The 26,935-nt window shown below is 35.3% G+C and overlaps 1 long non-coding RNA gene across 1 annotated transcript; it reads left to right on the top strand.

The window, feature by feature from the left end:
* Positions 1-967: 967 nt before the first annotated feature.
* On the top strand, positions 968-15,276 carry LOC147080048 (uncharacterized). The gene is made up of 3 exons (XR_015071878.1): positions 968-1,050; positions 11,250-11,358; positions 15,173-15,276. It is a non-coding gene; the product is annotated as an uncharacterized LOC147080048 (long non-coding RNA).
* The last annotated feature ends 11,659 nt before the right edge of the window (positions 15,277-26,935 follow it).

Genomic DNA, 26,935 nt, shown 5'->3' with positions numbered 1-26,935 from the left:
ATGTCATTTATGTAGTAATAAGAAAGTAAATAATATTTGGATAATATACCTATAGTATAGGTACTCTAGTAGTCTAGTGCCCAAGCGGCATAAACTCCTAGTTAGGTTAGGGTACCTTTTAATAAAGTGAGAAAAAAAAAATAAAAGAAAAAATGAAACTTCTTTTTCGAGTAGATTGTCATAGTAATATAAATTATCAAACATTATAAATCTTATCTCATTTTGTTTAATAATATTATGTTTCCATGCGAATTGGCAATCATTACCTACCTACATTAATTCATTTCGTACGTAAGTAAGTACGAGTAGGTAGGTAATAACTAGATACATTTTTATATGGCTTATCAATGTTTTGGAAATATATATATTTTTATTAATTTCTTATTAGCGAGACATTTACGTACATTGTCAAAATATATTTTTTTTATAGATACCTATCTATTTAATTTCATTGCTACCTATAACCGTAATTGACCCGATTACGACGGTTTACAAGAAACGACTTATTCAGAATTAATTAACAAATTAATCAAAATAAGAATATAAAGTGGCAAAAAGAGGTTATCGTCGCTATTGAGGTATGTCGTAATATTCCTGCGGACATATTGTTCCGCTCTCCTATTACAGTTTCATGTTTTATTATATACACCAATGTACACAATGTGGTCAACCTATTTATAGGGCTGACCACATCCACCGATTAGCGAAGGACGGCGGGCCTTCCTTACCTAATAGCATCCAACCTCTTCCGAAAGGTGACAAAAATTGTTTATTAATTTTTTCATCCTGCTACATTTCGCATACTTAGGTACAAATTGTACACTACCACCATCTGTCGCAAAAATCTGTAAACAAATAATAATAATTAAGTTCTCAATATTTTTCACAGGTTGTACCTACTGTTTATTATTTTGAAATTAGTTTTATAATATAATACACCAGGGTTTCTGACCGGTGTCAATTTAGCGACATGATAGCTGCCAGTTTTTCAACAACAGTGTTTTTAAGTTCTTGTTTTTTGAAAATTGTGACTTGTTTACTGAAAACAAAGTATGCACATTTATACTCTACATACAAATATATAGTTTTTTGTATTTCACCTATAAATTGTATGTGTTATAGTAAAATAATATCAAATTATTGAGTGGCATGTCGAAAATCTAACCTCAAATTGTATAATTTGGATCCTTTTTGATTTACATAATATAAACACTAAAAATAATTTCTAAACCACAATACATCTAATTTCATATAACAATATAGTGAACTTTTACAATTACTAGTTAGTTTTTGTGGATAATTAGTCGCTATCGAGTTATTTGATGATATGTGTCATTCTTTCAAAAAATGTTTTCCATAAAAATCGCGGGTAAAAATAATTGTTTTTGTTTTCATTCAAACTGTAATAATTTTTTGAAATACATATCTCAGAATGAAATAAAATAGTTATGGAATGTTATATGTATAAGTAGAAGCCTATATTGCCGAATAAAATTTTGTTTTTATTGTCTGAGGATGGAAAATGGGAGAAGCGGAGGTTTTAGTGCGAAAGACCTTGAAGACATGGGTAAAGACGCATCCCTGAGATTATTTGAAGGAATAACAGAATACCAATGTGTGTTGGATAATGAAAAAAAAACCTATTACACATCTTCACTTTAGAAACAAGTTGGCTGATCAGCTGATAGGATCTTTTACTTCACGAAAAAGGGTTGGTCGACCTCCATTTCCTGACGATATCAATTCAAATCATTATCCAGAAAAATGTACACTTCGTAGATGTGGTTATTGCAGCACTATGCTGAAAGTGATACGAAGCTCAGTAACAAATTGCAAAGTATCCCTTTGCATCCCGTATTTTATGCCGTATCAATTATCTGAACAAAAGAAAAAGCCAACAAGGCCTTAGAAATGTTTATTATTTTGAGAAATTTCTATAAAATTGATAAAGTAATTATTATTGTTACAGAAATAAATGAAATTATAATTTTTTCGAAAAAACTATATACATTTAAAAAGAAAAATATTTTTTCTGTTCATCAAAATGAATATAGAATACATAAAAAAAATAATTAAGCACATATCTTTAAAAAAAAAAGTTGTCCTATAAAGGTAGGCTCATTTAAAGGATTTTTTACCCTCGCAAAGACAAGAAACTCTAATATAATATCTACGCACTGTTTTTTTTTTACATAGGGAATCTATAGTTTCGAAAACATTATCGCAGCACTAAAACCTGTACTAGACCAAGTTGTAAATATGGTAAATTTAATCAAATCCAGACCTTAAAAAACAGGCATTTTTAAAAAACTTTGAATTTCTGTGGAAGCCAAGTACGAATGTTTGCTTTTTAACACTGAAGCGAGATAGTTATCTAGGGGTAAAATTTTATGTCAATTCATAGAACTTAAGAATTAATTGTTATTCTTTTTTTCCAAAATTAAGGATGGATAACAAAGTATGGATGATTTTGTAAAACGTCTTCAGAATGATGATGATTGGTGTGTTGAAATGGCATATTTAGCAGATACTTTTAATTAAGTACTTAAATAACATTAACACAAGCATTCAAGGAAAGACGACGATTTTGGTGCACTGCTTTTTTTTCTTATGATCAAAAGTGCACCGTGACTTCGAATAGGTTGAACACGTTATCGGGGATTCTGCTATGGATTCTAAGCGAGCGAAGCTGTTTGCCAGGGTTCGTCCACACACGGGCCCAATTAACCACGCATAATCAGCCGAGGGTTCAGCCGATACTTTGAGTCATTTGAGAAATTTACATTTACATGCGTCGTATGGAGACCAGGTTAACCAGGTTAATTTTCTTTAAGCACCACGGTACACGGTTGTTACATCAGTCCCGTGCGGCTCCGTATCGCGATAGCAGAATGAGCACGTAAAATCTTTTCTTTCAAACGGCCCTGCATATCCACGGCTGAATGCACATGGCGGTATTGTACATATAGCCAACCGTACTATATGGTTCGCGTACTATGTACGATATAAAAAAAAGATATAGTAAGCCCATAATACTATAATTTTGAAAATCGGAAAAAATTTGCAAAAGGTACTAAAATTTCGATATTTCCGTAGGTACCTACTATAAATTAGTATAAAGTACTATAATTTTGTAATAGAAGAAAATTTGGCGAACCAAGAAAAAAAGAGGTAAAAAAGGTTTAAAATGAAATTTGTTGAATTCGCTGGAAAGAATTTTTGATGAGAAGAGGTAGATACTGAAATAAAAAAGCGTCGGAGTTTCTCAAATTACATACAAAAATCCTGTACATTTTCAACAGCTAATGACAAGGTGTAAAATATATTTTTTTAGTGAAAATGTGGAAAGATCAAAAAAAGTTATTTTAGTGTTATCAAAATATTTATAACAAAAAATATGACATATTTTAATTGTTAGATAACATAGCATTCTGAATTATAATGCAGAGCGACTTAAAATGATCAATTTGTGTTAATATAGCACAGAAGACCAAATTTATAAAATAATATTTAATGACATGGAAGAAGCGACTTTTGACCTAGGTATCTGTGAAACAAGCTCAAGACAAAAAATTGTTTTTCTTGAAAAATATTGTATATTGTAACCTCAGGGTTCCGCAAGGTAAAATTAAGGGTGTTCCGTGTATTTTCCACGAGTTTTAGTATTTTTAAATAAATCCACTTACATAATTGAGTTGTCGGTACTCGGCATTCTATTGAGAAGCACTGATCGCGATCCCTTTTTGTGATAGTCAAGTAACATGCGTCCCTACAATGTATTCGATAAATAACCATTTTTATTAGTCTGGTAACACACTAAAAATGATTAAAATGAAGTTCTGCACGTGAATTATCATTTTAAACAGTTTTCAAATAATCGGCAGGCGACTTTTTTTACTATTAGAGGAATAGATTATTTGTGTTGTGTGTTTATGTCACTTAACTGGTCGACCTACCACGCCGGGCCCCCAGGCTAGAGCCTGTCAGCCCCCCCTTGCGGGGCCATGCTTTTATGACTCGGTTCATTGTCTGGTGACTGATTTTTGGATATTTGCCGCAGTGACGTCCCGTGGGGATAGGCAGATTGAGCGTCGCTTGGGGGCGACAGTTACTCGAAGGGTGGCAAATCGAGAAGAATCATTTGATATGTATTATGTAGACATACTTAGCTACTTACATTTAGTAATAACGAAAATGTATTTCCATTTCCAAAAATCACTAGTTAGAAACAAAACGTATTAATTAACATAAAAGTTTTAAAATTACTGTTTTTCGTTGTATTCGCGATGTCTAGTTTACTTCTGTTGCCCTTCGACATACTTAGTAACAAGAAACTATCTGATTTATTAACCGGTACGCACGAAAACTGCATTGGCCGTCGAAACTGAAGATGCACCCCCCTTTTACAGAGCGCCCCACCTACCGCTCTTCGTCCACGATTTATTTTTGTTTTCAGTGGTACCTATATATTTTGTTAGTAATGTATCCATACAACATATTTCTTAGATATTGGAGTCATGAAAGGATGATAAAAAATACTGTATAAAAAGGGACGGCATTTTGGCGCTGCCTAGGAGCGGCATTTTGTCTAAGGACGTCACTGATTCGCTGCCCCTTCAATCCTGCTGCCCGGGAGTTTCGTACCACTGGGAGTAAGTGCACTGTTCTGTGCCTGTCGCGGATCCTGCCTGTAGATCAGTGTTGCCAACCGTACTATAATTATAGTATTTGTACTATAATTCTTGTCTGCGTACTATGTACGATATAAAACAGGTATCATCATCAGCCGGGGTCAATTCACTGCTGGATGAAAGCCTCCCCAAGCTTTCTCCAATTCTCTCGGTCTTGTGTCGTTCGCTGCCACGTATTTCCGCCTAATTTTACCAGTTTGTCAATCCAGTGGCTTTTAGGGCGACCCTGTGGCCGTTTCGTACCCCTTGGGTACCATTGGATGACGGCATTTGTCCAGCGGCCGTACTTTCGGCGAGCAATGTGCCCCGCCCATCTCCATTTCAGCTGTTTGGCAACGTCTATTACATCGCGTACTCTTGTCTGCTTCCTAACCCATTCGTTTCTCTTACGGTCCTTTCGCGTGATGCCCAACATGCACCTCTCCATGCCTCGCTGTGTGACTCTTAGCCTTTGGACATCTCTCGTGTTGAGGGTCTACGTCTCGCAGCCATACGTGAGCACGGGTAGCACACATTGGTTGAACACCCTACGCTTAAGACATGGTAGGTCACTCTTGAAGATACTATTCAGACGTCCGAAAGCACTCCATCCCAGCTTTGTTCTTCGAGCAATTTCATCATGCATGCTTCCATCTATGGACACCTGCTGTCCGAGATAGACGTAGCTGCTGACTTGCTCGATTTGGTGCCAGAAATACAGATAATCGCAGGTTCCGAAAAACAGTTCCTCATCACTTTTGTCTTTGAGACATTTATCTTTAGACCGACCGTTTGACTGACATCCGCGAGTTCTTGCATTCTACCTTGGAGGTCTTTCGGGTCTTGTGAGAGTATAACAATATCATCTGCAAAGCGCAGGTGACTGAGGTGCTCTCCATTAATTGGAACACCTTTTTCCTCCCAATCAAGTTTCCTAAATAAGTCCTCAAGAGTAGGGGTGAATAGTTTAGGTGAAATGGTATCACCTTACCGGATACCTTTGTTAATGGGGAATTTACACGACCGTTTGTGGAGTTTCACGCATGCTGTGGCATCACTGTATATACTGTTCAATATGTTTATGTAGCGTCTGGAAATTCCTTGGTTGCTAAGGGCGTCTATAATTGAGAATTTTTTGATGGAATCAAACGCCTTATCATAGTCTATAAAACCAAGATATAATGGCAGTTTGTATTCCTGGTAGCGCTCTATGATTTATATGATCCATAGTACTGTAGCCTCTTCTGAATCCGGCTTGCTCTCTTGGTTGGTTCTCGTCTAGAACAGAATTGGCAGTAGACTAATTGGTCGATAGTTTTTCCGGATCCAAATCCGGAAAGAGGGTAACGGCTGCCTACCGATGACCATTGCCACCTATAACGCGAGAACATAATCCAGCAACGTCAAACTTCTAGAGCTCGAAGAAGAACTCGAAAAAATCCATTGGGATGTTGTCGGGCTCAGCGAGGTAAGAGGATAAGGAGACGATATCGTCAATCTCCACAGCGGACATGTACTTTGTTATAATGGGACTAAGACCGGACGCACAAGCGGTGTCGGATTTTTAATCCACAGACTCTGGAAAGATCGCATAGTTGAAATTGATTTCTCCTCAGATAGAGTAGCAAGTTTAACACTTCAGCTCAGCAAAAGATACCAGATTCTGCTTTTGTAAGTTTATGCGCCCACTCAAAACTCACCTGATGAAGAAGTGGAGGAGGTATATGAAGAAATCAGTACGTTGAAAATAAACGGAAATGTCACTTCACTATCATCATGGGGGACTTTAATGCACGTATTGGATCTCAACACCAGGATGATGTAGCGGTCGGGCACTTCGGACATGGCACCAGGGATGGCCAAGGAGACATGTTAGTGGAGTTTGCGGAAAACCACAATCTCTACATCATGAACTCATTCTTCAAAAAGAAGCCTTCCCCTTCCCTTCCAAAAATGGACATGGCGAAGCCCAGCAAAACGAACCAGCGAAATCGACTACATCCTCACCGACAAGAAGGATATTTTTCTAGACTGCACAGTCATTAACAAATTTAATACTGGCAGCGACCACCGAATGGTAAGGTGTAAAGTACGATTTAACATCAAACGTGAGAGATCCAAACCGATGCAGAAGCCCAGAGTCCGCAGAGGCTTGAGAAGCAGAGTCGAATTCCAACAAGAGCTGGAGAACAGGCTAACGGCTTTCCAGGCTGAAAATGACGCCATCTCCCTACAAAACACCGAGGCAATAACAAAAATCATTATAGAATCTTTGGAAGAGACAGTTGCTGCTGTGGTTGAACGAGTAAGCAAACTTTCAAAGGAAACGTTGGATCTTATGAAGCTACGTAGGAGTACGAAAAGCGAGCAACAAGTTGCAAATGATCTCGAGTACTCCACGCTGTGCAAAACTCTACGTAAAAACATACGAGAAGATCTTCGTAAGTTCAATATGAACCTTGTAGAATCAATTGTTGCGTCAGGAAGGAGCTTACATAAGAACAAGCAGCATCTGTCAATAGGGAGACGGCAGATCACGACACTAAAAGCGCAAGATGGAAGTATCGTGCGTAACTGATCATCTACTGGACACTGTTGTAGAGTTTTACAGCGCTCTATACAAAGATGACACTGACATCAATTCAGATCTTCCGGTGAACGGAGAATATGGAGATCCTCTTCCCAAGGTTACTACCACAGAGGTGGAATATCCTATAATGTACATGAAGAGTGGGAAAGCCCCGGGAGAAGATGGGCTGACTATCGATGTTCTCAAACGTGCCGGGAGGACGGTGAGCGAAGTGCTCGCACGTCTGTTCACGTCTTGTCTACACGAAGAGAACATCCCAGAGTCATGGAAAAATGCCTCCATTATTATTCTCCATAAGAAATAAAACAGGTATAGTACGCCCAAAATACTATAAATTTGAGAAATCGGAAAAAAAGTTGCGAATAGAAGAAAAACAACGTCAAAATAATCCGTGAGAAGCAAAAAAATAAATAATCCCCATGTCTAAAAAAAGGTGACGTTAATTACTTAACACAGCGATTTCCAAACTGGGTGGAGCGGAGTGTTGCAAAGAGAGGCGCGAAAAGTTTAACACAATTAATGTAACCACAGGTTTGCAGTTTGCAAATGCATAGTTCATAAAACGGCCGCTAGTTATAAACTACACAAAAAAACAGTCCTATAAAAGGTTGTTTGCAAACCTTTCTGCAAATATGGAGACTAATTTTATAATCCCTCACTTCTATACTATTGTAAAGCGCAATGACTATCTCGTAAAAAAATGAAATAAAAGGGTCAAATTATTCATAATGTTGAAATTTGAGGCAAATTTGTTTAGGAACAATAATTTTGTTGTTAAACTTGTCTATTTGGTTGAAATTAAAAAAACAATTGAGTGAGTAAATCAAAGGACCACTAATGCATTCACTGATTTAAAACGACAAAGTGAAGGCATTCTTAACAAATTGGAGCTTAGGAAAGCAAAATGACAAAATTTCGCCATGTGTCCACTTTTAAATGATTTCTACGCCAGATATATTAAAGCAAAAAAAAATCTATTTACTGAGTTCTTGGTTAGTTTGTTAATGCACTTTTCACATTATTTTATTAATAGCAAAAAAAAGTTTGGATTGACTACTATTGAAATAAAATTGATTGTGCTAATAAACAAGCACATTCGTCAAAAAATAATGTAATATAAGTAATAAAACCATGTTTATTTTTTTTTCATTTTTGTATTCTTAAGTTGTTACATTGTTGACTATTTAAAAAGGTGTCTGTATTATTTAATGAAATAAGGGGGGGGGGGGCGCCTAGATTAGATTTTTTAAAAGGGAGGCGTAGTAACATAAAGTTTGGAAACCACTGACTTAACATTTGAATTTTGTCTAAAAAACAAGACGTTAATTACCCCATGTTTAATTTTTTGGAAATGCAGAAAACTATTGGTCATTCAACGCATACTATATTTTTTGCCGAAATACTATAATTTTGAAGTCACTACTATAATTCCACTTTCAAAATATGGCAACACTGCCAGAGAAGCAGCTGTGCCCTACAGTGTTGCCATGTCTACTGAAATTTCAGTAGATCTACTGATATTTTTTGCCAATATACTGAATTTTTGATTTTTTTTCGAAATTCAAGAAATCTACTGATATTTGTGTTTTTCCATAATAATTGTAAGAAATACTGATGATTATTTTAATAATAAACTTGAAATGATTTACGTTCGCCCTTTTTTGATTTGTGACACTTCTGTATTGACAAAGAAAGCATTGTAACCCCAATAGCGCCATTTTACCCACTAACATCATCATTGTTTATAATAAATTAATATTATTAGTTATTGTTATTCTTATTAGTCTTAAATCATATCTAATTTACTACATTTTCCAAAATCTACTGATATTTATGGAATCTACTGAATTTTTTGTCAAAATCTACTGAAATTTAAAATTTTGACTTGGCAACACTGGTGCCCTACATGTGAAAAAGACTACAGACTACAGTACCGAGAAGTCGTTGAACGACACATCAAGCATAATTTTTGTTGCGACCGATGCGTGTCAACATTTTTAATGGCCGAAGAGCTGAGCACGCATGTCTTGACAAACAATGACGGGTTCTGCATTCTGCTGTGAATTGTGAGAGATGTCTTGGAAGATTCCGGCGGCCAACTAATAATAAGTAACTAACTTAAATTCAAATTTCATCAAGTACCCTCAGTTGATAGTATTAACAATGACATGACAATTATTATACACTACACTAACGTATTCATTGGTTTTAAATAAAATGCTGAATTTTCATGTACCGATGTACTTTTTTTCCCAAAAATATAGCTGCTTGCGTATTGCTATTGAGTTTTCAACCTGCTCAACACTTAAATCTAATGGATTCAAGCTCTGTACTGTTCCATTTATTTTTTATTAACCCTTAGAATGCTACGCAACGATATATCGTTGTTTTTGATAATGGCCAGAAATGCTAATAACGATCGTCGTTTTGCATTTGATGCCTGAAATGTTAAGTTAATTTTGGAACATACTACTGCTCCAGCGGTATGAAACATTTTTGATATATTTAGTTTTATTGTTGTGTAATATAACTTGATTTATATATGTTTTGTGACTGGGTAGGGTTAGAACTTATAACTATTGTATTTTTTTTCATCGCATCAGCATTTTTATAATAAAAGCAATAATTCCAAATACAAATTTCAGTTTACAATATAAACGAATTTCGTTTTTTATTTGTTGACAGTCAAATTCTGGGTGGAATGACAATTTTTTATTTAATTTTATACATTTGAAACAGTGGAAAAAGTATTTTAGAGCAGTGTTTCCCTGAAAATACTAAAGATTATACTAACTTAATTAATACTAACTTAGTTACTTATTTCTAATTTACTAAATTGGTAATGTGAATTGGAAGTACAACCCCACCCCGAAGAACCACAGCCATTGGTGGCGAGGGTGAGCAATTTTTTAAAATTAAGTAAATATATTTAAGTAGTTTTTTTGAACAATATTAGTATTGTTGTTTTTTAAACATCTTTGGCAGCATTTAATATCTATATTTTGTGACAGTGAATTTGGTTTCGTCACTGAATAAAATTATTTAATTATTAAAGCCCCATCGCCATATTACACATTCCTGTAAATAAATTATACAATTCTCTGTATACTTTTACCTCTATACAAGTGCACTCGCAGAACACTGCAAGCATTATTGCTATCAACTTAAATATTGTATTGTAAAACTATCTTGCGCTGGATATAGGCGGCATTTTCAAGGGAGAATTAATTGCTGTATGTATTGTCGAATCGAATGACTGTACTTAAATCGCAATCCTTAGATAACTATAATAATTCAATGACTCCATTTTTTGCTCAGACGCAAATATTACTCCGTTAAATTACAGACTAATAAAACAATATTTTACTAAAATACTGCTATGGAGAAGACTCAAAAACATCTACCTGCCGATGACGATGGACAATATGTGATATATGATATATTTATAGAACTTTAGAACCAGGTTATTCTAACTCCAAAGAACCAAAAACTTGCTAAAAGTCGTGAACCAGTTGCCAACAAGAAGCACATAAGTACGTTGCTCGATAAGATATCGAGGAAAGATCCAGTCACGAGGATTAAAGCTCCCACAGGCTTCGGCAAGTCTACTAGATTAGTTGCTGAACTGTCTGGCAGGAGTTTTTAACCGCGTGCCCGCGGGCGCACATGCGCACGCGGAGCCATTTTCGTGCGTCCCGAGTCACCGCGTTTCAAAGCATCGATTTTGTCAATTTGTCTTAATGATAATACGAAAGGTTTTCTTTTTGATGACATATCGGAAATATTAAAAATAAATATTTAAATGGTGACCGATAATTTTGAACAAAAAAATGTCATGCATATTGAATTCGGAAGACTACTGACCTAAATATTTTTACACAGGATGCATGACTCATATTTTACACCAGATGTTATTGGAACAAATGCGCCAAAAAAATGTTATGCAGTCATCATAATTAATAACATGACGTTTACTTCTATTTTTGCAGAGTGAGTGGTAGAGAGATCCGTCCACCCACAACATGGAACCACATGGGTACCTAATATTTCGTCTCGACCATATCCTCCATAGCCTCCAGGGCCTCCATAGAGTGGAAGGTTTGTATTAACAGATTTTTGTTTTTACGAGAAACGGATGTCAGCCACTTGCTCAACCTATTAGGTCTATAATCTGACTTATAAAGAAATTGTAAAATTTCTGACAAAAGCAATATGTGTATTTGTCAGACCCAGGATTCGAACCCGCGACCCACGACGCTGTAGACCGACGCTTAAGCCGCGCGGCCATCGTGGGGGTTAATATTTACATACTTAATATTATTTAACATACTTGATTTTAATCATATTTTGTTTTTTTTTTTCGTATTTATTTACGTATACCGTGATTTGACATTTGATAAATCTTTTATGGGCTTAACTGTTTTTCATCGATTCAAAAACTCCCATTTTTTAAAATGCAGGAACGAGCATTATTTATAAGATTTTTTAAAAAAAATAATAGAGAGCACTTATATAATGTTTATTATAATAGGAAATATTGTGCACAAATATGTAAATATATTTAATAACCACAGATTAATACCTTCACAAGGATTAGAAATTATAGCTTAGTAGATTCTAGTACAGTAAAACCTCGTTAGTAAGAACACTGATAATTCGAAATTTTCCTGAAAAAAAAGTCCCTTGAACATTATTTTCATATAAAACCATACCTTTAATTCGAATTTCATAATTCAAAATGATTTCAGAGTCCTGGCATTTAAAAATATTCAATAAATCGTAATAAAGTACACTATTTCATGAGCCAGTCATTGAAAATTATGACAGACTTTTCTTAAAACGTCAAAATTACTTATTTTATGAAGGTAATAAAAATATAATGGGTTTAAGCGAAACACATTGGAAAGGATCCGGACACTTCGAGACTGGACTTGGCAACATGGTATATTGTTCAGGACAAAACGAAAGTCGAAACGGAGTAGCTTTTATTGTACCACGAACTCTCCGAGATAGTGTCATTGGATACAATTCGATCAGTGACAGGATAATAACAATAAAGCTCAACGCCCAGCCATGTTTGCTGAACATTATACAAGTATATGCGCCTACAGCTGCATCAACAGACAAGGATAGCGAAGAATTTTTCAAGGAGCTAAAAAGCACAATCCAAGAAATACCCAAAAGAGAGATCACCGTTTTTCAAGGAGATATGAACGCCAAAGTCGGTAATACCATGAACGACAATCATCTCAGAGATTTTATCGGTAAATTTGGACATGGCAATCGCAACGCAAGAGGGGAAGATTTTTTGCAGTCCTGCGTAGAGCAGCATCTTGCAATTATGAATACATGGTTCCAACATCACCCTAGGAGATTATATACATGGATCTCACCGGGTGATCGCTATAGAAACCAGATTGATTTCATAACAATAAATAAAAGATGGCGGTCATCAGTGTTTAATGTGCAAACCTACCCAGGTGCAGACTGCGGTAGCGATCACCAACTCCTTGTTGCCAATATGAGACTAAAGTTGAAAAAGACTAAACGATGTGAGAATAATCGACCGTTTATATTTAACGATACTACGACATCGCAATTTAGCGAGGAGGTGAATCGTAAAATGGCATCACTATACGTAGACCCCAGCGACAATGTCGAAACAACATGGAATAAGTTGAAGGAAGCCATCTTATGCGCGATAGAGGAAGTCCAGAAACTCAATAACAGTAAGGAACATCCGAAACGTCGCAAGATCTGGATATCTGATGAAACATGGGAGGCCATACAAACAAGAGCCGATCTTAGAAATAAGGGACTTAATTCAACTATACAACATGCAAGGTACTCTGAACAAAACAGAGTTGTTCAGCGACTCTGTCGGCAGGACAAGAATCTTTTCCTCAGAAATAAGTGTGAAGACATAGAAACCCATGCTGTCAGAGTAGAAACTCGCGATCTTTTCCAAAAAGTGAAAGAAATCACAGGAGATTTCAAGAAAATGAACTGGGCCATCGAGGAAAAGGACGGCACACTACTTATGGAGTTGGATAGGGTCACGGCAAGGTGGAAAACATATTGTGAAGCCCTATACAGAGATACAGAAGAGGATGATGAGGTGGTTGACGTACGTATCGATTAGCAAGAACCTGAAATACTTTTTAGTGAAGTGATAGAGGCGATAAAGAGACTAAAAACCCACAAGTTACCAGGTGGCGATGGCATAGCTGCAGAAGCATTAAAAAAGCTCAATGATGACGGAAAAAGAATCATACATCAATTATGCAACATGATCTGGAAAAGTGTTGTATAGCCCAAGGACTGGACAGAGTCAATTTTGATCCCCCTGCACAAAAAAGGTTCCTCACGTAAATGTGAAAACTATCGAACAATCTCACTTATTCCACATGCAAGTAAGATCTTATTACATATAATCAGCAGGCGTCTGAAGCATTTCATCGACCGACATATACCCAAGGAACAAGCAGGTTTTGTTATGGGAAAGGGAACTCGAGAGCAAATTCTGAACATCAGTCAACTAATTGAAAAATGCAGAGAGTTTAATACCCCTATGATGTTATGCTTTATTGACTACCAGAAGGCATTTGACTGCGTAAAATAGGGGTTCCATCACACCTTACCTGTCTCATCAAAAACTTATATAACAATAGCCACACAAAGGTGAGAGTAAATAGTGCGTTTTCTGAGAGTTTCCGAACCGAGAAGGGAGTTCGTCAGGGATGTGTTTTATCTCCCCAGTTATTCAATATATATGGAGAGCATATAATGCGAAGAGCCCTAGATCATTGGCAAGGCGGAATAACAATTTGTGGCCAGAAAATAAATAACTTAAGATTCGCAGATGATACCACACTAATCGCTGCTGATGAAAGAGAACTCACAAAGCTGCTACACCGGGTAGAGGAAGAGAGTCGCAAATACGGCCTCCTTATTAATAGAAATAAAACCAAGTTAATGGTTGTTGATCGGGCCAACCTTCTACCAACACCAAGTACACTCCAAAACCTCGAAACAGTCGACGAGTTTGTATATCTTGGATCGACCATCAGTGGAAAGGGCGGATGCGAAGCGGAAATAAGAAGGCGCACACAAATTGCAAAAAGTGCGATGACACGCCTTACCACTATATGGAAGGATCGGGGAATTTCGATTGCCACAAAAATGATGCTTGTGCAAACATTAGTGTTCTCGATATTCCTATACGGAGTCGAGTCGTGGACCCTTAAGGGAAGAGAACGGAAGGCAATTGATGCCTTTAAGATGTGGTGTTGGCGCCGAATGCTTCGCATTTCTTGGACGGAGCACAGGACGAACCAGTCAATCATCCAGGGACTGAAGATAAAGGAACGGCTCTCGACGATATGTCTGAGAAGAATTCTGCAGTTTTTTGGACATATTGTCAGGCGCGGACCGGACAACCTGGAGAGACTGGTAGTTTTGGGTAGCCTCCAGGGAAGGCGAAGCAGAGGAAGACCGTCTGCGCGATGGAGCGACCAAGTGAAAGAGCTGACTGGCACCATCCATTCTGCCCTGAGAGAAGTGGAAGATCGAGAAGGATGGAAAGTCTTGGTCGCTCAAAGGATGGCGAAATTTAAATGTGGTCACGATCCTCAGCCATGAGTGCACGACCAAGAAGAAGAGAATAAAAATAACCCCGATATTTTATGACCCAATTCGGTAGGCACATCATAGATCGGAAACAAAATTAATCAAAATCAATTTTTTTTTTGTCAAAATTTAAATTTTTTCCCCAATACATTTCATAATTCGTAATTCGAATTTTTTTTCGATTTTCGGTCCTTTGGAATTCGTATTAACGAGGTCTTACTGTACCTAGTTGCTTGGACAATTTCAACTGTTGATTTTAATGGTGTTTTCTTTTGTTTACCAGGAGTTTTGAGGAATGATCTTTGCCAATGAAAACGCTGAAGTGTTGTGAATACAATAATTGAGTTAAATGTAATTGCGTTAAATGTTCATGATTGAATAAAATATGTCACGTTATTTCTTTTGTTTTTATTTATTATTTAATTGCTACTTCCAGCTGAGATGACAAATTCATAATATCAAAATCAATGAATAGGTACCTACCCCATGCCCCTTTTCTCATATTAGATGTTTCTGAAGTTACTTAAATTCACAATCATTGTGTTCATAATTAGTTAGACAGATGTCTTCCAACCACGAATGTTATGACTGATGCATGCGAAATAATCAATAATTTTGAATTCAGTTTCATAATATTTTATACATAAACATAGTTGATGAGTCAGATATTTTTTAAGGGTATTGAAAACTTCAGTACAACTCTGTGAACATCTGATAAGACCCTAAATACTGTCCAGAACAGTTGGAAGAGAGTTTCCGTGGTAATGATTTTCTCTTAATATTGTCAAGTCTGCAAGCTGAGGAACTACACCTGTGCGGAGAGGCTGGCGCCATTCCTCTCATCGAGGACATCTGCAACCGGCGGTGACTTCTCTAACACCATGCATGTGCGCTGCACTCCTATTTCCTAAACATCACTCAATGTGCAACAATGCTATTCATAAGTCATCACTCATTTATCGTAAAACAATCGATATTTATACATTTTTGAATTTATACTTCCTTTGGCACGTTTGGGAAAACAGATCAGAGTGTATTTTTGGCGTGGGATGGATGTTGCACTTGCCGATGCAACACAATTTATTATAATTATTTAGTAAAATCAGCTATTAAAAGAATTAGTAAATATTACTTATGTATTTATGTACCATTCTACCTAAATGGTTAATACATAATTGAACAGCCATGTGCTTATAGAATATAGAACAATAGATCATAGCGATTGCCCAAACCTGTGATAATTTATTATTAAGTAGATATACCTAGGTACCTATGCTTATATAAATTGTTACTTATTGATAGGTAAGTAAGTATCTATGTAATTTATAAATTTACCAGGTAGATAGTATAATACTACAAGTCTTAATCAGTTAATATATGGCAATTCAGATCCTGTAAAATAGTGTAAAACTATCAGTGGCCAAGTTGAGTAAATCGACATCAAAGGACCTACGCAATTTCTTGTAAACTCTGCATACCTAGGTACTTGTTTTTAACATTAGGTAGGTGTATCTATGTATAATGAGGTCTCATTTTAAAATGATTCTTTATTACTAATAACTATATGAAAATATTGATAGGTAGGTAAGTAGGTTTTATTGAAGTTAAGATTTTGTGACATTATCGTATTATTTTGTTTAATTGTGTAAAAATAATTTAACTGCTTACAAATAAATATCATTTTAATTTGATTATGTATTTAATCAAAACTTTATTAATTGTATTAAATATCTTTCTTCAATTATTTTATCGTATTTTCAACTTACGTAAATTATTGGCATGCGGTATAATTTTTTTTTGTTACACCAAAGAAGTATAACTTCTAACGCGCGTACATAAGTACACACCGATTTTTGAAAATATTTTCTTGAAAAATTATTACAGTTTAGTATGATTCCTGCATTCACGATCTCGAGTCAGCTTTTTTAGGTGTTTGTCACGTTATTTCGATAATTTTCTTCATAAAAATAAATTCTGAATAAGTATTATGTACTGTTTAATCAGTGTAGCGTAATGTGTTTTAAAATGATATCGATAAATGTAGACAAGTGAAGTAAAAAATAATAAGAGAATTCCTTCGAAGAAAGAGTATAAATACAAGAATACAGGATTAATTTTCCTGAGAATGATTTTAAAATGACCATGGAATCATGACTTTTTGGATAAATTTAAACTTAAACATGAACTATCAGTTATTTACAATAGGGACGATATTAAAAACGTGGATGGTGCTATAGCTATTTTACAATTGTTTTATAATAATAATTTAATGACATCATTTTCCCAATGAACGAAGGCCCAGAGCAACCATACTGAGCTTCGAAAACAGATGTTTGCGACGGATACTGGGTGTGCGGTGGTATGACATTTGGAGGAACGAGGAGATAAGAGAATCCACCAAGCAGCCTCTCATCACGCTGAGAGTGGCGATGTTGGACCTGGCTCAGCCACGTGCTGCGGATGCCAGAAGAGAGCCTCAACCTCGCTTGCCTGTTCTTCAAGCTGACCAGATTCCGGCGTCCTGGAAGGCCACTAAATGCTATATATATAGAGTGTATACGGCGGAGCTACGGGGGATGCTGGTTTGAACTGGAACGAAGCAAGGCTGGCGAATGACAGGGATACTTGGAGGCGCCGCGTGGTGTCCACATGCTCCAATTAAGGGGCGGATAAGGCCGAAGAAGAAGAATAAGACTAAACTTTTAAAAATCATTTGTACAATTCCGATGAGATCTGTGAAAAGTGAAAGGTGTTTTTCAACCCTTAAAAGAATTAAATATTTTTTAAGAAATACCATGAATCAGGACAGACTTAATTGTCTATCTGTGTTACCAAAGTAAGCATCGATCAGTTCCAGACTTCAATGAGAAAGTGATTGGAGTGTTTGCTAAGCAGGAACAATGCCGAATTGATCTTCTTTTTAACTATTTTTAGCTATATTTCAACACCTTTTCCCATAGACTATAGATACATATAGACGCCACCCGTTGCATTGCTAAATGAAGCTACGTGCCGTGCGTTTGGTTTGTGGGCGAGCGAACGCATTCGCCTATAAATGTTCGAGACCATAGACCATTTCGCTAGTGCTCGCCCAAAGTGCTCGCACTAGACGCTCAGAATTAAAATATAATTTTCTGTTTTTTTAAGTTATATAGTATTTTTAAGCGGTCAAAATGCAACCAATTAGGTAAATATATCCATAATTTAAGTTATTTTAAAGAAACACTAGGTCACTGATATTAAAATAAATAATAATATACAAATAAATTGTTACGAACATGTATCAACTTACCTATGAAACGTAATACCATCTTCTTGCTTAACAGTACGGCTACCATATTTTAATACAACATGCAGAACCACCTTTCCTACTTAATTAACTAAAAATATTTACCACCGACTTTATGTTTAACACAAAAAATAGCAAATTTAGCAACACGAACAACACGCTACGTGAAGCGATTCAGCACAATTTGCCGGCGATATTTTTGGAAACCAACTTAAAAATATGTAGACCTTTTATCTTACTCTAGCGCGTGTCGCAGAGATTATAAGGGTGCCGAATACTTTCTCACTCGCACTCATGCATCGTTTTTGTTCAGGCCTTGCCTTTTCCACATTTCCTGCGGGTCGGAGAATCATCTGTTGACACTATCCGCTCACTTGCCATCGAATTAATTATACTAATAATAATCCGAATAACCCGCAGCTGTACATACGTGTGGGTGGAAATAAGGTAACTTTAAATAGTAATATGCTTGGTATACCCAATTGGACAGTGACCATTTTTCATCCGCAGACAGAAAATTTTCTTGAATTAAGTTAAGGTCCATCATTATAATGACAAATTTAAAACATCTATTATTTTAGAAATCTAGTTCAAACATGACTATATAATAATATTATGTAGTGGCGAATACTCCATACCTAACCCCTTCATAAAACATCATACTCGATACATCAAACCAATACTCGATGCATGGCAGAGTTCTGTCACGAATATCATCTGTAAACTGACATTTATTAGCTATATAGTTACCATTTGTAATAAGGCGCTTCAGATGTTGGGCTTCATCATGTGTACTTCTTGGGTCTTTTCAGATGTTACGGTATTAAAACTTTTGTTTAATTCTTTAGTTCGAAGCAGGCTTGAGAGTGGGTCTATTGTTTGGACACCACGTCAGTTGAAGTATGGCCTTATGGTCGATGGGATTCAGAAGAAATTCTTGAGACTCCTTTACTTGAGGTTGTATGGATACTATCCGTGGCTTTATCCAACTGACTTTCTCTTAGGTATGCTTACATACTGCAGTTTGCAATTTAGAAGAGATTTTTATTTAGCTATGTATTTTTTTCAATTTATGTGAGGTGTTGATATATTCCATTTGCGTGCGAGTGAGTTTAGGTGGACGCTATTTTATAAATTCTTAAAATAGGGTCTCCTTAGCTAATTCGTGTACTTCTTTGAACTACTATAGATTTATAATTGTATTTTCACTACGTTTGTATGTTTATATTATGTTCTCTTTTTATATTTTTCGTTTATATCCCTTTTATTACTTTTCTTTCATTATAATACTGTTTCATGTCATGTTGTGAACGTCTTATACTTATAAAATTTGTAATGTTCACAATATGTAAAATAAATCAATTGAATTGAATTGAAAACATAATACATATTGTATCAAGCTCCCTTCTATTTTATTACTAGAAAATGATATAAAAAATAAAATGATATTCTTAATCAAAGATTTGAATGAGGTAACAGTATCGACATCCATGTAATAAGTACACGGCAGAGTTCTGGGTTCGACCCGGTGAGGACACAATGTTTATGTGTTTTTCTGAAAGCCTGGGTGTTTGTCATTGTTCAAAATTACCATTTGCTTAAATCCCATAGGTAGTTACTTGACGTCATTTTCGCTAGCATGCACCCTAATCCCGCATCTCACTGTGACAAGAAACAAAACACGACGAAAAAGCATAGGTGCCGATAAGCCTATGCCGAAATGTTTACCTTAGTAGACATCTTTGAACATCTCCCAATGATTGATAAACAGCTAAATTTATTATCTGGTTCATCTAAAACCGACTCCATAGTATTGACAAGATCACCTCCAAGCAAGGTTTACAAGAAAAAAATTGTTTTTTGCGAAGTGTCAAAATTCAAAATTGGCACTTCGATGGCCGGCTCCTGTTTTTACAATACGGCTTATTAATTATTTGTATCCATACATATCTTTTAATTTTATCAATGTGCCCCAGCCAGGGACAAATTATTACAGGGTAGGGGCACATTGTTACCAACTAAAACAATAATTGAAAATGTAGGTATATAAAAGTACATTTTTTGCTTTTGATTTAATTCGCTAAAATTCACTAAAATCACAGGGCTCGAAATGGATCGAAGCGCCGTTCCGGTTCGTTAAATTGGTAAAATCATCGCTCTGTCTCGTGGAAAAAAATATTTTGACCAGGGACCTAAGGAGAAGTAGGCGACTGATCTGGAGTAAGGAAGAATACGGGATAAATTTTAACACGTGTCAAGAATACGTCATACGTCGAATACTGACAACTGCTCTCGGTTTATGCATTGACGCTCATTTAATATTGAGGTATTACACACACTATTGCACGTCTATAATGTGTGGTTCATTTTCGTAGGACACTCACTCATTCAAAACCATGTGTCAAAATTTACTGTATTGGTATATGTATAGTCTATCGGAGTTCTATTTATTATCTGTTCTGTGATTTGGCACCGGGACAACTGGCCGCCATGGAATTTGAAAATAAACAGACGTTAGGTACTTATAGGTACTTTAAAAAAAATATTTAATATTATTATTTATATTTAAATGATTATATTATGATTTAATAGTTGGTGAGAATGTAAATATGCAAACGTAAATAATGATTATTAATCGTGCATATGTTTAAGTTCCAACGAAAAAAGAGTTTTTTTATTTTATATAAAGCCTTAGGCATGGTAATTCTCAATCGCAATAAAGAATACATTATGGTAAGAGTAAAATTAATTAAAACTACTAAGTAGTAGATAGAAACTGATTAAAATACCTCGTCTACGTTCTGTATACGTGTCTACGACAGTGCGGTGTTCAATTGTCCGGAGTCCAGTTGTCCCATTCCTGGGAGGCGCGCCTCCTAGTTTGGAAATCGCTAATCGGAATCAAAACTACTAATTTTATAAATTTCCTTTTTTTTGTCGGGAGCTGACCTCTGTCAGCTAATCAGTCCGATGTGCGCCATCCTATGTAACCAATCTTGTAAGAAAGTAGAAATGTTATAGAAACGTAGAAGCCATTTCTTTTGTCCTTTTTTTGTCTTTCATATCGATAACAAATTGTTATTGATATTTTATAGCTTTTCGTCGCAACAATCGTGAACTCACGCATTTTACGGCTACATTCCCAGACACTCCGCACATTTAGTCTAGCGATGGACGCCTGGGGCCTGGGCTATAGCTTTAACTACGAGTTTTTAGTGGTTATCTACAAATTATTAATCCTTAAAGTCGTTAGTGTCCCTTTGTGTCGTCTACGCTGTCTTCTTTTTGACACATCGGATGCCCTAGATACTTTCACCGATACTGGTATTTCAAATCTCGAAAAAATATACATAATAAGTAATATAGTATTATTCATTGGGAGAGAGCGGGGTCAACAAAATCTAGCCGGTGCCAATTACTTTCCTTGGTACATTTCCCATACCCAGACACTCCGCAATTCGAGTCTAGTGATAAACACCTGGCGTCACGATCATAATTATTATGATCGTTGGTGTCCGTTTGTATTGTCCCCGCTGTTTGTCTTTTAGTGATGCTGCATCAGAATATTAAAGCAAACATTAGATACGAGTACAACAGATGCTTGCACCAATTATTCACGAGTGCCACGGGTCTTCCAGTGACCACAAATTTTGCGTATCGTAGAATGCCGAGAGGAGTGAGAACAACCCGTTGGGACAGCTGTTCAACAGATAGATATTCTGGATCACGATCCTCAGTAATGAGGCCGTAGCGAAGAGGAAGAAGAATATTAATATTATATTCACTTAAATTATTTGTATTTTTTCCGTCCCCGGGGTGGGGACCGGACACGAACCCCCCCCCCACCACTGCATAAACCCCCAATCTCTAGGTGGTCTTTATTGAATAAGAGCTTTCAAATAGTCACAGAACCGGAACATAATTTCCACCATCAAGGAACAGATTAATAAATAGAATTCCGATAGGCTATATCCCAATAGAGTACATTTTGACGCAGGGTTTTGAATGTGTGAGTGTCCTACGAAAATGAACCACGCATTATAGACGTACAATAGTGTGTGTGTTGCAACCTTCAATACACCAATATTAAATGAGCGTCATTGCATAAACTGAGAGCAGTTTTCAGTATTCAACGTATGACCTATTATTGACACGTGTTTAAGTTTATGCCGTATTCTTCCGCACTCAAGATCGGTTGCCTGCTTCTCCACACCTGTTACGTATTTCAGTTGCCATTATTTTTGAGTTCCCTGTCCATCATATTAAGTAGGTTATGTTCCGTTTTGGAATGGAAAAAAAATGGTGGTTTTATTTGATATCGACGATGATCTGACAATAGTATCTATCTGACATATACCTAGTCAATTTTCAGTCAAAAAAACTGTTTTGGTCGGTGTCAGTATTATTTTTATTTTTAAAGTGAAATGATTTAATATTAGTACTAAAACCAATGACATTATTAATGGACAACGCACTCAATACAATAGCTAGCAAATAAATTCGCGCATAGCTTCATTCGCACATGGAAATGTAGACGTCACGCAATTTCCATTATGCGATATCACGCATCGGGAATTTATAGCAATATCACCTTTATTGCAATGGCGTTAGAACAGTGTTTCTAGTGTCAATGTTCATTTGAGCGAACCCGTTCGAACCGAACCATTCGGCAGACGACAAAAAGTATCGGAAATTTATAGCAATATCACCTTTATTGTAATGGCGTTAGAATAGATTATGCCATTCGGCAGACCCGACAAAAAAGTGAGTGTCATTTTTTTTCCAGATGCTTCGTCCATATTAATGTCATAGACTAAAACAGTGACTTAATTAAAAATTAAAGAAGATGTATGGAAATTGTAATGTCATATAATAAAAGATATCATGCAGATAGTATTTTTTTTAGTTTGTAGACACTTCTTCCACCTCATAAATGAGTCGATGCAGATAGACACTATTTCCCGCGTCAAATTTGAGCACTTTAGGATTTTTTTCGAAGAACAATAATATTTCCATTCGATCCGTCACCAAATTTTGTACAAAATACCCCAATAATTCGCCAAAACTGCAGATAGATACTATTGTCAGATCAACGTCGATATGCTACCTAATATGTAGTAGGTATGACTATCCTTACCTGATATTCTTCAAGGAGTAGAGGATTATTGGATATAAAATTAATTGATATCGTGCTGATTAAAAATATTATTATTTGGGATTTTAATTTAAAAAAATGAACGAACTGTCATTGTGTTGGCGATTATTTTGTACGATAGTAGACAATCTGTACGTTGGTGAAATTCCATATTAGTCCATGAGTGTTTACTCGATGATACGTATCAAGCGAAGATAATAGAAGATTAAGTAGCGGTATTGCGTTGCTTTTTATCTCAAACGACGTAATAATATGTTGTAAACCCATAGATTGGTCATTTCATAAAACAAAAACGACTCGACAAAAATTGTACCTACTTGCGTAGAACGTAGATGAAGCAGTGCTAGACTTTCAGAAAACACTATTTTTGCAGTCTGTATCGCCGATGGTGTTGGGTTCACAAGATCAGTGACGTTCCGTGGGGGTGGGCAGGTCATGTGTTGCTTAGGGGTGACAAATGAAGGAACGAATAACTACGAATATTAAAATTTTTGAGAGCAGTGGTGGTTTTCGATGTTAGACAGTGCCGACATCTTAGTTTAATAATTACAAGATAAAAAGAACTTTTTATATAAGTACCACGTTTTTAATTTTTTTGTTGAATCATATAAACTTGACAATTCTATGTATTAATAATTTACGACAAATAAGGCAATCAACAAATCATTTTTTTTGCTATTTTGCAACAAACAAACAATTAATATAGAATACTGAAATGTCATTTTGATTTCCATAGTAACGCACGTATATATTATTAATAATTTATTCCTAGGACCACCCCCTTAGCAACCAATATTAGTGGATTGAATTACGGATTTCTTCCGAAATAACTTTTCATACAAAACAGAATTAACTGAAAATTAATTCAATTCTACTCAAAGATGGCTAACAGTATTAAAAGAATGCATTAGCATCGTGTTCTGATATATTCTAAAAGTTTCAAATGTCTAGATAGTCGGGAAGTTAGTTAAAAATCGATTGCAAGATTTGTACTGGATAAACAACCACCGGACAAACAAGATTACGAGCTATGAAAAACGTGGTGATAATACAATTACTGTATCAGAATAACCATATATTTTATTTGATACCTAGTGTTACAAATTATATCCTATATTAACTCTGAAATTATTCATTGATAGTAGTATTAAAATTCTCTATTATTATTATTATTAGCAATTAATATACATAGGTATATTGCAATAAATATCTTAATTATAAATTTATTCAAATAGAAATGTCACATTATTTTTTGATGTTTTCTTAGATTTCTGCAAATTCTAAATTTGAAAATATACTGACCTGTCAAATAAAGTGTACCTACCTGATTGTTTATAATCGTTAAGAAAACAAATGACAATTAGTCTCATATTAGTTTGACAGATGAATGCCAGTGTCGTATTTTTAGATTATATTTTATTAGTAATTAGTGAGGAAAATGCATTTATTTTCTTTTAAACCCACACGTACACCAATGTATTGATTTCAGATTTAAACAGTTTTGTAGAATAATATTTAATTGTGATTTGTAATATATTGATTATATAGAAAGTATTCAGCGATATTATAATTAATTTGTGGTAGGTAGATGGACGAAAAGACGCGAAAAATTATGATGACAGATAGAAAACGCGTTTTTAAAAGTGATATCTGTGATTATGTCGAGTTTTATAAGATTGTGCTGGATTCAAATGGAAGTACGTTCAGGACTCTAAAAATTTAAATGAAAACGTTTTAAAAACAACAAAAGAGTATTTAAATAAAAAATTGGTGCGTTTTCCAAAATGTCTTTGCTAAAATTGCTACAATGCTGCTTGTACGATTGACGGATATTATTGCTGTCGCCTTATCCAAAATTCTGCAAGACTTCTTTCATTAAATTAGACTTCAAGTGAATTATCTGATCTAATATCAATCAATTCTTCTTGAGCTGCCCACGTAATATGATCATATTTTAAGAATTTAGCAAATGGTATTCTTATCCAATTGTAATTTTGGTCTTCATTTAAGTTTGGGAAATATTTGTTGAAATACTGAAATATTTTGCGGCTCTCTGGCAGGAGCTTCAGGACCCAACAGTTTGAGAAGTACTACTCTAGACGGCCGTTGACTTTGTAAGGACGCCATTAGTCCTAGTAAGTTGACTAACTAGTCATCCCCAGGATGGCATCCAATAACTGAAGACATAAGTAATTAATACCTATTTAAGGTCATCGTTCGGGGAATTCCAAAAATCTATATCCAACAGTAATATCTCAGTATTTTATTACACGAAGGCATATCTATATCATTGTGATATGATTCAAGCAACACGCAAGATAAAGATTATCTGTCGCAAAGACTTTGTAGAAAAAATCAATTGTACATTGATGGCTGGTTAATTCGGGCTTAAACGTGGCGCACGGATTTTGTTGTTAATTAAATTATTTGTGTACACTTTCCATGAGATGACGGAGCTCGAGAACAAAAATTCTTTGGGTGACGGGATGGTGCAGAGGAAATCGGGTAAGAGTTGATCCATTGACTATTCTGTTTAGTGTTATACCGTTTTTCTAGTATTATATAATTACATATTACCTTAGTTGGTATATGGTTATTTAAAATGTTTCACATACAGACAATAATGTTTTCAATTTAACTAATCGAGCGTGTCTTTAATATTTTAATTAAGTTAATAACATCATTATATTATAATTCATATCCTAATGGTGTCAGTGTGATATCTGTGTAATTCACAATGACAATAAAACAATTCCTGAAAAGCTAAATTATATAATATCAGGTAAATTTCTCTAATATTCAGGTAACAACAAAAAAAGTATTTTTTTTTAATATTTGATTTGTTTATTATTATACAATAAAATATAACTAAATTCTGTTGATACATCAACATGTAATAGAAAATTAGTTCACAACAGTAAATTATTTTGTTATAAAACTCTCACTAGACCACAAAATGTGTTGATGTTGTACACTCAACAGGTGGTTACAATGTACCTATACGTATATAATAAAGGTAAAATTGTGTGAACTTGGTGTTATATGAAAGATATTCTGGCGTCTAACCAACTGATATTGGTATCACGAATTAAGGATGCATTGTACTCTATACTTTATAGTCTTCTTGGTTCTGACCATAATAGTTATAAAAACGAATGCTAGCAATATTATAAGACAACCGTCTCTCAGTGTAACAGTCTCTAATAATACGCTGCGGCACGAAAGTGTCACAATGCATTAATTTGGCCGAGTGCCAAAAAACAGTGGCGCAACTAAGTACTATATCTCTAGAGTGCAAAGCATTGTGGGTCAACCGGATAAGGGGCCCAAAATCTCAGTATGAAATTAATAAAATATTGAAATTAAGTAGATTTCCCCCGCCCCTAACAGGTCGTTAGTAAAATGTATTTTTTTTAAATTTTCTATCTGTTATCACAAATGTATGTAGTTTTTGTCTCTATTCAGTATATATATACAAACATCGCATGTATTTGGATTAAATATATATATATTTTTAAATTAAATTTTAACTAAATTAAATCAAAATTATTAAGTAGCAGCTAAAACACGTTTGGTTAGGCCTTGTCCAGATAGCGCGATTT

The sequence above is a fragment of the Rhyacophila brunnea genome, unplaced genomic scaffold (assembly GCF_057557595.1).
Source record: "Rhyacophila brunnea isolate RB1 unplaced genomic scaffold, BYU_Rbru_1.0 scaffold_1, whole genome shotgun sequence".
Lineage (NCBI taxonomy): Eukaryota > Metazoa > Arthropoda > Insecta > Trichoptera > Rhyacophilidae > Rhyacophila > Rhyacophila brunnea.
Note: the sequence above shows the minus strand (reverse complement) of the source record. Positions and strands in the feature narration are given on the sequence as shown.